A 15703-nucleotide genomic window follows, 5' to 3' on the forward strand; every position below is an offset into this window, starting at 1 on the left:
ATATTCCACATTCATGCTTGGAATATGGCATGGGGGTGAATGACTAAAGAGAGATTTGGCTCAGCCATTCTACAGTTAGGTGGAACGTGGTAGTCACATACTGAGTTGGATTTTGCATCATTAATATGAGGGTATTTCTCCTTGTTATCTCATGAGTATTATACTAGTTTATATGTGGATTCTATGGATATTATATCCTTAGCATTTCTGTTGTTATTATGTTGGTTATGAATATGTATTATGACAATAGCTATATATGGATCCCATCATGTTTTTAATTTTATATGAATGAAGAATGTATCTATGGCCTAATGGATGAAAATGTAGCTAAAGTGATAAGGAAACAATGCCTCATAGCAAATCTCAGATAAGTATGAGACTCCTATGCTCAGATATGTTATTTACACATGTAGATTACATATTCGTGATATGTTTGAAGAAATGCTTGTCATGAATAATAGGAGTCCAATCAAGGTATGATTCAATTAATTGCATTAGTATTGTTATTTCCATGTTATCTTATTGTTATGAAGGTGTCATTCAATTCTAGGCATTGACCTGGGCTCTGGGCCTGAAACTGTGGTTTAAATCCTAGGGACATTAACACAAAACTGAGAAAAATAGACCCTCGATGCTTCCTTGCAGGCCTGTGAGGGCATCCAGAGGTCCCTGGATGCTCGCATGCCCATAGCATGGGAGCATTCGAGGGTCAAGTGATCTAAAATCTTAGTGGGACCAAGGGGCTGGTTAGCAGAAAATTTGGGATGATTCTTAGGAGTCCTATTGCTGATGTTGAAGGTCCTTATGGTGTGTTTCCATCGGTTCCACTTCCTTAACATGACTTAGGGGGTCGAATCATATCATAGTAGCCTCTCGTCACATGTTTACCTCGATTGGACGATTACTTGGGTAGATGTGGGAGGAGGGTGTTACACTTAGCATGAGTGGTTGACCTTGTGTTTCCCCCTACATAATTCTACTCTTTCCCTTTAAAGCCAAGTTTTCCCTTATCCTTCCAATCAATTATAAACTCAGACTTATGCTTTGGTTGTTCATAGTAGTGCTTCATTCTCCTGGTGTCCTCGTCTAATTTCTTTGGTTCATTGACCTTTATTATGTCCCTAAATGTCTGAGGTAGCCCAGTAATATATATATATATATATATATATATATATATATATAGAGAGAGAGAGAGAGAGAGAGAGAGAGAGAGATAGAGAGAGATAGAGAGAGAGATAGATATAGATATATATATATAGAGAGAGAGAGAGAGATAGATATATATATATATATATATATATATATATATATATATATATATATATATATATATATATATATATATATATATATATATATATATATATATATATATATATATATATATATATATATATATATATATATCTGAATATTTGTCTTCACCTCTTTTATGTAAGCCATGTATCTTAACAACTCAAATAATTTGGTAGTATATTCATCATCCGTCAATTTCCCATGTTTGTGCTCATAGAAATATTTGTCCCTCTTTCATAATATTCTTTAGATAGATACTTCTTCCTAAAGTATCTCTCAAGTCATCCCTAATACATCTTCTCTCTGATATCCTTCACATTCCTTAAATATTCCCACCATATATCAACCTTTCCCTTCAGACTAAATATGGACACTCTTTCCTTCATGTTCTCAAAGTAATTATGGACTTGGAAATACTTTTCCATTCCTAGCCACCATGCCTCTGTTTTTTTGTTTTTCTTCACCTATCCATCAAATGTAGGAGGTTTTTCCTTCTTGAAATCTTCTGATGTGTAATACTCTCTTGTCCATCTCTATTGGTAATGTCTTTTTGTTTCAATGTTGGATAATTGCTCATATTTTTCCATCCTCCTCTCTAGATTACTTATAGGAATTCCACCCCACTATGTCTTCACTTTCCTACCTATGTATTTTCTTGGATCGACTTCCCTTTGCACCATCATCCTTCAATTCTTGTGTTCGAAGTCTTGATGGGATCTTCTTTAACTTGTAACTAGTTCCTAGCTCATGTTTTTTTTCTCTCCACATATATGACAAGCTTTGTAGTATAATTGCATTCAATCTTCTGGATTTTCCTGGGCCCTAGAAATCTACCCATTTCCTGTGTTGCAACTCCTTAACACAGATTTATACTTCTTATCCCATCCAATCAGGAGTTCCATCCTGTCACCTTTTCTCCACTTACTCCTCTTCATGACCATGTTGGGACCTATCAATGCTATATTGCACCATTATACTATTCATCCCTTTTTCTTTACTACCCTTAGTGTCTTCTTATGTGTTTTCACACACACCCAATTGTTACAAAATCCAAAACATAAATACATATCTTTACCCACTACCTTGGCTTACTACTATATTTCTATTGGTGTAAATCTATCTACAACATCACAACTCAAGTTAGCATGATTGTTAGAAACATTAATAATATCATGATCAATACTCACACCACATAGAGATCATAATAAAATGCTACAATAATCACATAATCATCAATCAATATGGGTAAAACAATCTAAGACAACTCCTAACACACTATCACACTATGTTAGAGTTCCAATTTATCTCTAGAGGTACATCATTAAACCTAATTCTCTTCATGTCATCTATCTTTAGCTCATCTAGTCCAGTGTTGAAGCTAGAAGCTCTAATAAACTCTTGTAATGCTCCACTCCCACTCCCTTGGACTCTCCAAGCTAAATGGGAGTTGTTAATTTCCCTAAACCAATCTCCATGGTCTCGTTAAAGAAATGGGGCTACAAAATTTCCTCTTTTCCCAAAGTTAGTGTAATTAACTCTGGTTTACACCATCACATTCAGCTCGTTATTAGAATATAAATGTTATCAAAATTTGAAACCTAAATCAAAATTTGTGCATGTTTATAGTTTTCCCCATGCACCGCTTTCCACATTAGCAAGGCTCTGACTTATTTGGTTCCCACATGGAGTCCCCATGTCACTTGGGTCCACTGCGGCACCTACCACATGATCATACTGTCATTCCTTCATGCCATGCTCGCCTACTAATTATTTACATCTCCTCGACATCCACAATGTGACAAAGTAGTCTCCCTTTGGAGATGTGGACAAATTTTCAACTCTTGCCTCTAGACGTTCATGACCTATTCCCTATGGTTCACTTAAGCTTAACCTCCATAATGCAATGGTAAGTCTCCAAAAAATAACATTCCCACCTTGTGCCTTCTATTAATCATGCCTGAGTCTAAAATTTTGATATAAAACTCCTCTAGGAACCCACAACTAGGATGTCATGGCTTCTAGCCACGTGTGCTTCCCCATCAGCACAATGTCGTTCCCATGCCAAGTGACCCCAAAAAACCATGTCATGTGACATCCCATGCCACGTCAACTCCATAATCCATATCATCAGTCCCATGGTGTCTCCTTGACATCTTACTGATGTAAACTTGCCATGTGGCCTTCTTGAGGGGTGCCATGTGTCATCTAAAATCATGCCACATGGCCCTCCAAAAAGGCCATATTTTCCTGCCATGTGTCATGCAGTTCATGTGCCATGTCATCATCCCATACACATTATCTTGTCACCTAGACTCTATCCTCAAGCCCACCAAGGTCCCAGTTCCTCGTGCAAGACAACAATTTTATGCTACAATGAATTTTAGGGTTCACCATGGATCCTTGCCTTCAAAGTATCCATGTCATCATGCCCTACCCTCATTCTATGGCAAGGAGAATACTACCAACCAAAGTCGTTGCGGGAATGGGAAACCTTCTTGTCTAGTGACAGAAATACCTTCCGGCTTGTTATTACCCATTAACGTGAATATGTTATTACCTAATCCATTCATGAGAATAATTAAAATAGCCATATAGGAACATATCAACATCATTGGACTTATCACACCTTTATGTTGTTGTTGTGACAAACACCATCCAAAATTTTGCCTACACTTGAATTTTGGAGCCTATTTATGATCTCATGATCTGTCACCTCAATTGTTCTAAGTCACTTCATGGTTGATTTCTTGGAATATTATAACTATTAAATCCACTTGATTACACATTATCAACCTTTAATGCATTTTCAAGTTCACCTTCTTCGATATTTACCCTTGAAGGCATGAATTGCGCAATTCTCCATAATTGTGCATTGCATAGTCCCTAGAAGTAGTGCATTGAGCAATCCCTGGCAATAATGCCTATGCAGTCCTTAGATAAAGTGAATTGCACACACCTCCTAGACACTAAAATGTGCAATCCATACCCATAGTTAGTTTGCAACATCATTTGACAGTCTCTCTTACCTTTAGTGGTAATTAAATCATCATTCCAGTAAATCTTCTCAATTGTCGCTTTGAAGCACTTTTGCTTTCAAAAGTTTCATTTTCACTTTGCCAAATCTCATTTTTGCTTGCTTCCACTTTAATAAGTGTTTCTTTTGTGTTATCTTCCCTATAACATGTGTCAATTTCACTTTCTTTATCTTTTTCAAGTGTCATTTTCACTTTTTATTATTGTTGCAACTACTGCTTTAACTGTTTGTACTTCTGCATGTGTTGCATCTTACCGCACCACTAGATGCCACTCTAGCACATTATTTTGAATTAGATGATCATATATATAATAATAAAATGAATTAGACACTCTCCCATAGTTGAGAACACTTTCTCGTTGCAATTGACACTCTTGTTGTAACTTGTATTCTAAGTGTTGCAAAGTGACATTTCAACTAACGCACTTAGAAGTGTCACTTTGTTTTTTTTAAGGTATGCATGTGGATTTTTAGTTCTATGTATCCTTTTGGTGCGTGTTGTTGTTATCTGAGTGTGAGATCATTATTTCGGTTTTGTTTGCATCTCTTGTTCTCTCTTGTGTTGTTAATCTCACACTTAGTCGTTTTGGAGCTTTAACTTCCTTTGCAACTTTCTCAATCTTTGACCAATCTTTCTGCCCCTTGGAACTGTACATTGTGCAATTTTATCTCACAATGAAGCACCCTTGCCTCCTAGAACTATGTACTATGCATTCACTGCCTCCAAGGACTGTGCATTGCATAATCAAAATGCACAACCTTTGCCTCCTCTCCCTTAAAACTAAAAAATTCTCTCTCCCAGTGAGTATTCAATTATGCACTTCACAATCTCAGTCAATAGTCAGGCCTCATTGTCTCCCTAAGTTGCACAACTGCGCAATAATATAGCTCAGTGTTCCATGAACTACACATTACGTAATCATAGTGAGCAAGTCTGCCTCACTGCATCATTGTCTCCCTCAATTTCACAGTTCATTCTTCTAGTCCCTCAGCCATTGCACATTGCACAATCATAGTAAGAAAGTATTTCTCAATGTCTCACTGAGTTTCCTTCCATAAATGTGCACTACACAATCAGAGTGAGCAAGCCTTCTCCCTTGCCTCACTGATTACCTCAAAAACACATTTCGTCTTCCCTACCTTAGATTTATTGCACATTGCATTGTCACAGTGACCAAACCTCCATCACTGCCCTCTAGAACTACACACTGTGCAATCCCTAAGCCCCCTCCTCGGTCTTGCACTCTATCCCAGGTTCAATTATTGAAATGCATGAAGAAGTTAGAATATTAGATTTCTAGACTCATGTTGTATTGTCATGAGTGAATTTCATCTGCAGGTATTGTATATTGATATGATAGAATGATGCTCAAGGAGGATGCCAAGGATATCATGCAAAAACACGCTTGGGAATATGAAGAGACAAAAATACTATCAAGTAAGAAAATGAAGGGACACAAGATCACAATGGAAGATTGAAGATCAAAATCACAAGGAAGACTCCATATCATACAATCTCTAAGAGGATGAATATGAAACATATGCAATACTTATAATGAATATACAAGAGAAGCCATTAAGGAGAGGCTACAAGAGGAAAATTATGAAGAAGAAGCAAAGGAAGAACCATCATGAAGAACACAAATGGAGATGCGATAAAGACATTGATGTCGACTTGGAAGGTTCTGATACTCATCCAAAATCTTTGGAGGATGAAGATGTAGAACAAGAAAATATCTATCATGAAGAAGTCAAAGTCATGGTAGCAAAGAGAAGAACTTGGCATTGCCACATCATCATGAAGTTTCATGTCATCATTTCCAAGTCATGGCCAGTACAAGTGTAACAAAAAGGTCATATGTGTCAATGTCTCTTGCCACATCATATGTGGATGCAATTATTGTGTTTTCAAGAATGATAAATTGTAAAATGTGTGGAAGCCAAAGGGTCCCCCATGGAATGTGAAACGTCACTAGTAAAGTTCTAAAGTCATATAGAAGTTCAAAGGTCGTGTAAGAATTCAAAAAGTCATTGTAGAATCTCAAGAGTCATGAGGGAGGTCAAGAGTCACATGGGAGGTGGAGAGTCACCTCATTTTTTATAAATTCACCCTCATAAGTCAAGAGAAGGGAATTTTGGGATTTGAACTTTCCACCTTGGCATCTCTAGCTTGCCATAGGAGAGACGATGTTTCTTTGGAGGAGCAAGTGGTGACTTAATGTTTGACTATTGGGTCTAGTGTGGAACCATTGTAATTGTATATCTTGGGACTTTTAGTTAATATATGAAGCTCTTAGAGCTGGTGCACTTTCATGCATATTTCGTGAATGATTGTTAAACTATTCTTTCATTGTTTATGGCATATGTTTATGTTAAGACATACAATGAAAATGAGTTATTTTTTGGGATTTGGTATTTATTTTGTTGAATGCGCATTATTACTTTCTTTTATGATCGTTTTTGTCTTGTGACCTACTTTGCAGGTTAACTAACGATCCTCTTATGTTCTTTTGTTTCTCTTTTAGGATGGTACTATTACTTTTCTTCTAGATGCCCACTTCCTCTTCCTTTTCATGAAAGTACCTTATATACATTGCATTTGTATTCCTCACAATGTCAACTTACTTTCTTCTTTCAATGATTGTTTGTATAATCTCTTATCTTAATAATTTCAACCAATGAATATTCCTAATGGTAAACTGAAACCGATTGTATTTATGGTTAGGGTTCCTACTCCAAACAGTGTGAGGTCTAATTGGGACTTCATACCGGGGAGACCCCCTTGGTTGATGGATTTCTAATACCGTAAAAATTTGGCACTAGGAGGAGGGCCAAATGACACACTGAGCCCAGTGAGTCTATTCTAAATCTCTTACCTTGAATGGCTCATTCCCAAACCATACTCCTAATATGTTTTTTTAATAGATCCAATATTAAAATTTCAATCCTCATGGAACTTTTTTACAACTTGTCTCAATTAAAGTTTGATGGCGAGGGTGTAATATCCATAAATGAGCATACATTTGACTTTATTTAGTTTTGTAAATCTCATGAAATCAAATGTGAAGATGTTTCTTGTATACTATTCACTATCGCTCTTGAAGGTGGAGTTAAAATTTGGTGCCATACCTTACCATCTACTTCTATTCATTCATTTGAACAAATCCTCAAGGAGCTTCATCAAGCCTTCAATAGGTATGATTACCAAGATGTTATGAAATAATTAATCAACTCAAAGTGAAGTCTGATTAATCAATAGAGGATTTAACTAATAAATTTTGTAGTGCCCACTCTAGTTTCCTGACCCTAATATGACATTATCTTAGATACTTTATTCTTTGAGGACCTCAGGTTGAGGATCCGGACACATGACTCTATTATTAGTGATTGTGATATTAGTGGTTGTGATGTTTATGTATGTTCTCCATTGACATTATGATGATGATAGCACTAAATGATATGTATGCTCTCTATTGATATCATGATGATGATAGCTTTGATGGATATGTAAGTTCCCATTGATGTTATGATGATGATAGCCATGATGTTACCTACTTGCATTAGTTCTAGTTCACAATGAACAATGATGCGAATGACTAGGTGATGGAGATGAGGTTATTATGACAATGGCTAACACTGAGAAACCTTGTTACTGATGATTATTGAGTATGGCAGGAAACCACCAGAAGCACTCGCATATGACAAGTTCATGACACCTGGTTTGATGAAAATTTATATTATTTTATCTTTGAAATTCTAAGTCAATTTTGAAACCTGCTATATATATTTATCTATATTCCGATAATATGTTAGTGGTTGCAGGCACAAATTAGTTGCTTGGCCAAATGACTGACATATGGGTGATGGGGTTATACAAGTGGATGGAACTGCATGGGAGGGATGGGACAATGTCCCTGATCTCACCCACTAGCACTCCCATCGTGACTTGGGATGGAAAGGTTGAAACACCTTCTCCTTGAAGATCATGATGCCATAAGGGAAGGTCCCAAAGTTGGGTCACTCATGAGAATTTTACCGGGGGGCGCGCATCAAGGCAGATTCCTTGATCCCTGACACCATTAGTCTCACTATATCAAGCAACATAAGAGATGATAATGGTCTATGTCGTTGCACCTATACTTTCCCCTCATAGTCACTGAATGCTTGAAGGGCAAGTGGTGTGGCACCCTTGGAACTTCAAGGGAATTTCTTGAAGGGCACGACCAACTTGGCACCCTTGGAATCCCAAATAAATTGTTAGGTGTGGCACCCTTGGAACTTCAAGAGAAGTTCTTGAAGGGCACGACCAAACTTGGCACCCTTGGCATCACAAATAAATTCTTAGGTGTGGCACCCTTGGAACTTCAAGGGAAGTTCTTGAAGGGCACAACCAAACTTGGCACCCTTGGAATCATTAAAAATAAATAAATTAATAAATAAAATCAAGAAATGAAAAATAGGGAAATTTACATCAAGGGTAAATGATGTTAGAAAACGAGGTAATTAAATCAAGAATAAAACTTGGGTTAAGAGGATCATGGAAAGAAATAAAATATTTTATCTTAAAAACTATACCCTCCCCATGTAGGAAAAATATTAGTTAGAATATGTAATTTAATTAGGTAAAAAGGGGAAAGAGGGACATAAATGTAAGGATAAAGATTAATCCTAAACTAGTTAAACCTAATTAAGAGAAGAGGAAGGTGAATTAAAATAAGATTAATAAATTAAATTTTAGAGAAATGTAGAGAACCTCCATGTGGCAACAACCAACATAAGAATATCCATCTAAGAGATAACTTGAGTTAAATTAGGGAGTAGATAGGGGATCAAATCTTGACTCATTAATTGACTTTAGTAATGAACACAAATTAAGGAATAAAAAGGGGGATCAAGAGGCAACTAGGAGAAGAAATAGGAATCTTGTTGAGGTGAGGAAAATATTAGTTTTAAATTAAAATTTAAGTAAATAATTTTGGAGACCCTTGATGAGAGAGTGACACATGGGTGGGTGAATAATCAAAATATTGAATTAAAAAAATAAAAATAAAAATTATGCATGACATGCCAAGTGTCACCTATGAGGACTCCTATAAAAGAAGGGGCAAACCATGGGAGAAGGGATTTTTTGGGGGGAACCCTATTGTTGGATGGATGAGACTATGTCAGAGCAGTGATTACGAAACTATAGTGAGTTTGGTGAGGTAGAGGATTTTAGAGAGGGGACTCTTGAGCCAAGGAGTACTCTCCTCTACCAGCTATTTCATTCCTCCATTGTACAACCCCATTGCAGCTCGGGGGTTCGCAGGGAAGAAGAGTACGCAAGGAGTAGGTTGGGAGGTTAACCGGTGGGTCATCGCATTCGGATCAAGTACGTCGTCATTCACTCTCGGAGGCGACCGAAAACAAGGGTAGACAAGTAACGGCATATAAGTGGAGTCTCGTCTTCTGGTGAATGGTACATGTGTGTTGCAATATTATTTTGTATGATTTGATCTTTATATCCGTAGTTAAATATATGTCAATTTTATGATATGTTCAGTGAAATGAAATTTAGGAATGTGTTAGACAGTTGCAGAATAAATTTGAATTCCCAATGTTTTTCTCTTCTAATTGTATTTTATTGTGATTTTTTAAAAAAAATAAATATATATAGTATAGAACTTGTCCTTACACTTGGTATAGAACTGGTCCTTACAGATTTCTTCACCTATGCTATGAGTTTCCTTAAGAAGATGTGGATGGGATTTCTTCAAGGAAACGTTTCAATGCTTGGTTCAAATATCCTTGAAGAAATATAAATTTGAATCCTTGGTTAATAGTGCTCTTCCAACCTTTAATCGTGACACATATCTAACTGTAGAGGAGGAATCAACCACTCATTTTATCCCCTCTCCTCCTCCTACGTGTGGTTAAAAAGTGAAGAAAAGTACTAATGTTATGGTAGTGATCAAACATTATTTCCAATTAAATGTTTGGTTTACTAAGGATAATTCAATGGTGAGAGAGCTTTGGTATTGGTGGAACATAACAAAATATCCAATGGTGAGAGAGCTTTGGAAATGTTATAAAAGGACAAGAGACTATTGAATAAAAGTAATATTAGAAAACATAAAACAATATGAAAGAAAATTTCTTGAGTATCAGCAGATGAAGAAGATAATTGAGCTTGGGCTAGTTGGTACTGAAGTTCTTTTGCTTCAATTTCAAAGAGACTAGTTACTAGAAATTTTTCTCCATCAGATCTGTATTAGGAAATTTCTTCCCATATTTGAGCAGGTTCATATGCATTGGTGAAATTTTCCACGATCTTTTGTTGATATTTGGATTTTGGATTTTGTGGGAAATTTGTAGCTCGATGACCTTTCTTCTTACATATATAATAGTCAAAATTCTTTGAAGGAATCTTCCTTCATTTAAATAATGATTTCTCCCTGGTTGAGATGATGTTTAATAGAGGGAGTCAACATGGGAAAGTTAATACTTTGGATCTCACATGTTTTAGAAAATTGATATCTCTTGATATCTCTTTGTCCATAAACATTAGGGGTGGAAAAATATCATAGCTTCTAGAGCTAAGTTTGTTCCAACTTAGTTATATCTTGAAACACAAATTGGTGTTGACCTCATGGATATGATAGAAATTTGGTGACTTGTAGGGTAGTATTGTCATAAAATAAGAAGGGTAGACATCAAAATAAGCTTTGTGTGGTCAAGTGAAGTAGTAATGTCATAAGATTAATGATCATTTCCAATGAAATGTTTGTTTTAGTAAGGATAACTAATCTATGGATATTTTCCATGATGTTCAATAGAGGGAGTCAACATGGGAAATTTGATAGTTTAGCTCCCACATGATTTATAAATTGATGTCTTTGTCTATAAACATTAGAGGCAGAAAAAAATTCCTAGGCTCTAGAGTTAAGTTTGTTCCAAATTAGCTATATCTTGAACCACAAATTATTTTTGACCTCATGGATATGATAGAAATTTGGTTGCTTCTAAGGTAGTCTCATCATGAAATAATATTTCCACTTATTCTCTAGTCATATATTTTAATCCTAGATTAAGCTAGTCATTTAATTTAGTCACTTATTAGCTAGTCGTATATTTTATCCCTGGACTAAATTAGCCATTTAAGTTAGTCATTTTTAGTTTGGTCACTTAAAATTGCTCAAATTTAGTAGTAATTTACTTGAAATAAATGTGGTGACTAACTTTTTTAGTCACCTAGTCATTAATTTCATCATTTTCTACTAGAGTTTTGATGTTGGCATTGCGAAATCTGAAAATTGAATTATTGATCCATTTATCCTTCATATTTTACCTTACCATGATCAAGGTCTCATCCAAGAAATCCAGAATGTTGTTCTAATCCCGTGAAATAACAGGTGAAGATTGATCTATTGACTCCTTTAGATGACATTGATGTGCATAATCCTAACCTTGAATATTATTTGATTGAAGGTATTATTCCTTCAAGGTACACATGTCATCCTCTATCATCTGCATCTCATGACCCTTTGTACCTTGATCCACTTGATCAATCTCCTCCACCAACTTGTTCTTCAAATAGTTTTAATTTTCAATTTGTTGGTCCAAATTCTTATCAAGTACCAAATGGTCACATTTCCCAGCTAGGGATATAGGAGTGTGAATATGGTTTTAATATCTCTTCTCTCTTTCAAAATCCTCTATGTCAAGATGATATTCCTTCATTCTTGGCTAATTTAGAATCTAGTGATCTCAGCAGCCAATCAAATGAAATTAAATATCTTAATCAACCCAAAGCCATTGGAAATCACCATCTTGAAAACAATGATTCTGCTAATGTATGTGGTGATGATTGCCTAGATACATCGACCAATCATTTGATTTCTCTTGAAGATTATTTCATAACTAATACTCATTCAACTCACTATCCCTTGTGTCCCATTGTTTGTAATGAATTAACCTATGAAAAAGACATTCCATGCTCTTTGAATCTACAATCTAATGAGAAGAATCTTAGACTGAAACAAGGCAGATGTGACACTTCAACTCCCATTGATGGTTATGTCAAGTTCTCACGATCCAGATGAGGTCCCTGCACTAGGTCAAATATGGATTTTGTTGCATAATTATTTTCTTTGTATTGTTTCACCTAATGCACACTCATTATTGATAATTTTGGGTTTATTCGAGAAAATTTTCCTAATTTTCAAGTCTGGGTTTATGATTAGATAGAGGATTCTGTTAATTTATATTCATATGAACCTCTTGCATTGAACCTGGGATTGGAATGCACATCTTCCATGGATGCATAGATCTATGAATCTTATCATTCTAATTATCAAGATAAAGATTCTCATCGACTGAAAGACTCACATATGTCAAATACTTTTGATAATAATCAACTCCTGATCCTTCTTGTGAATATTATGATGTTAATGATTTTCATTATGACACAAGCTATCCTCTTGAGTATTGATGAATGCTTAAGTTATCGAGTGAATCAAATTCCTCATCTTGAGAGATTAATTTCCCAAGTTGATCCTAAAGGGTTTCTCATATTTTATATACTAGCATTCATATTTAATTCTTATGATCAAATACAAAGGTAGAGATTTTTGTATCTGACAAGTGAGGAGAGTAATACTATTATTCCAAGAATTTGTGAACATGCCCATATTCATCCATATTTATGTTCAAATAATGGAGAATATGATGTCTTAATCAACCCATCTGATCATAACATTGGCCTTAACACTTGTCTTTCAATTCATTATTTTCCCATGAATGTATTTGATGATAATTGTTATATATTTGTTGATCCCATCAAGGCCATAAATTCTTATGATTCATCATTTCACTTTTCATATACTTGTCAAGTAGTTGAAGAAATTCAACTATTGCTTATGGTTATGTCAAGCCTTGCTGATCTTGACAAGCATTCTAAATATGATCAGATTTATTTTCCCTTATAATATTCTCCCCCTCATTCCATGCCATTAATTTAAAATTTAGTTTCTCAACAATTTCATGGTTTTTAAGAGGATTGTTTTAGATTTCATGTTCAAATATATGATTAGCTAGAAGCATCTTACTTAGCAATCTCTCTCAATAATAATAACCTTTGATCTTTGTTGGGTCTTGGAAAAGGTATGTTTTTCCTCCTCATTTACTTGATTAATCATATGGTTTTTATGAATTTTTTCTCATCTTGAACATATTCTCAAAGAAGACCGTGAAAAACGAATAAAAAGAAGTATTGAACAAGTTACATGCTTTTAGCATCAAAATCCTAAGTTTTCGCTTGTTTACGCGCAGGATAACTGGATTGGATAACTATTATTCCTTTGGATAAGATAGCAGCGCCAAGAAAGGAAGATGTCGTTACTTTCGCTGCGCATGCCAAGCTAAAGATATGAGTCAAAACATGGAATTGATGTGGAAAATCCAATTATTCAGCCAAGAAATCCTGAGGATCTTCCGATCCTCAAGATAAGCTCTGATTTTTCTAGCATTTCATAGAGAATATATAACACTAGTAGACGAAAAATAATTGTAACTTTTGTAATCATTGTTAATTTCCAGCAAGACTGTAAATGTAGATCCAACCTTAAATGTTGTAGTGACTTCGTATTTTATTTTTAACAGTTAATGAAGAACTTGGAGTTTCACATTAAATTCGTGTATTGAGTTTCTATAGTAGTTCCTTCTCGAGGCTTTGGGCCCCGTCACTGGAAGATCTACTGCTCATTTCTATTATGTTAATTACTCTTTATTGTCAAGATTTACACTATTCTTCCTTCTACAGGTTGAGATAGATTAAGTTTTACATCTCAGTTAATGTCATTTTTATAATTCACAATGAAGTATGTATTGTATTTGATTGTTGTTTTCTCTCCGCATATGCTTTCTGCAATTACAGAATTCGTTATTTCTAGCTTTGGATGCTCCTTGTGATTAACATGATTTGAGTAGTTCCCTTTAATGCATGTGGATTCGATTATTTAGTTTGATTTCCTTTTGGAATTTCGAATATTAGATTGAGATCTTTGTCTGAAAATAGTTTGCAATTGATTTATCTTTCCAATTTCGAACGATAGAATAATTTGTGTTCTTCATTCGAATTTCTAGAGTCAATGAGTTGTTGAGAAATTGTTTATTTCTGCAACGATTAGTTGGGATTTAGGATTAATTACCTGCATCCCAATCTCTGATTGTCATCGCACAGACAGTGCTCACAACCTTGAAATAGAAAGACAAATCTCAGGTTGACACATTAGTGTGGGATTAAGATTGATTTATAAATTCATCTTAGTGCACCAACATTTTGGCGCCATTTCCAAGGAGGTTGTTAGGATAATAGTTAATTTGTATCTCTGAATAGAATTGGGTATTTAAAATAGGAGGTATGAACCTACATACACATCAAGAAAAAATCTTGTTGCTAGTGCCCACTTTTAGTATATACGCAAAGGTTGTGTAGGTATGAATGACTAGGAGAAGAAATACACCAATAGATCAAAAATCAGTGCCAAAAACCACCAAAGCCTAGGGATCAGCGACCCTTGGGAGACCAAACTTTATAGAAGAAATCATTAGGAGAGTTGAATCTCGGGCATCAGTAGGATCCCAGAGAGTATCTAGAAATGGCTCTACTTTGGCCCCTCAAGTAGCAGAATCACCAATTGCAGCTTACACCGAGATCCATAACAAAATTGAAGGATATGAGCAAAGTTTTCAAAATATAAATAATCTACACTCTAGTCCTTAACAAGAGGGAAATTCATGTAATTTGAAATAAGGAGGGGGAGAAACTAGTGGAGCTACTAAAGCAGACCCACAACCATCAGAATTAGGATCTCCTATGACCCTAGCTTAAAAAGAAGTACCTAATATCCTAGATCTGAGTAGTGCAGTAAAGCCCCTTCCAATTTTGAATACTCCATCCCCCTAGGTAACACCTCCTGACCAAGAAATCCTTGAATATTATTGACACATCTTTGATCAAATGGAAAATCAACCACCTCAAGGTCAGACCTTAACATTGGAATACCCTATCGCCAAGCCGGTAGCCAATGCCACGATGAAGGTCATTCCTTTACAAAATATCTCAACCTTTCATGGGATGACATCAGAGGATCCGAATGCTTTTCTATTTGAGTTTGATGTCCTATACAGAGGATATGACTACACCACTAATCCTCATAAATTGAATTTGTTCCCTCTGCCTTAAAGGGAGCATCATTGTGATGGTTTATGGGTTTAGGTGGAAGCACCATTAACTCCTGGGATGAAATGAAGAATGCTTTTTTCACCTAGTGTCGGGACTACTATAGGACTAGGGATATAAAGGATGAAATATTCAAAATGTCTGCAAAGGAA

The sequence above is a fragment of the Pinus tabuliformis genome, chromosome 4_2 (assembly GCF_031772625.1).
Source record: "Pinus tabuliformis cultivar Carrire ecotype Pingquan chromosome 4_2, CPIR1, whole genome shotgun sequence".
Taxonomy (NCBI): Eukaryota; Viridiplantae; Streptophyta; class Pinopsida; order Pinales; family Pinaceae; genus Pinus; species Pinus tabuliformis.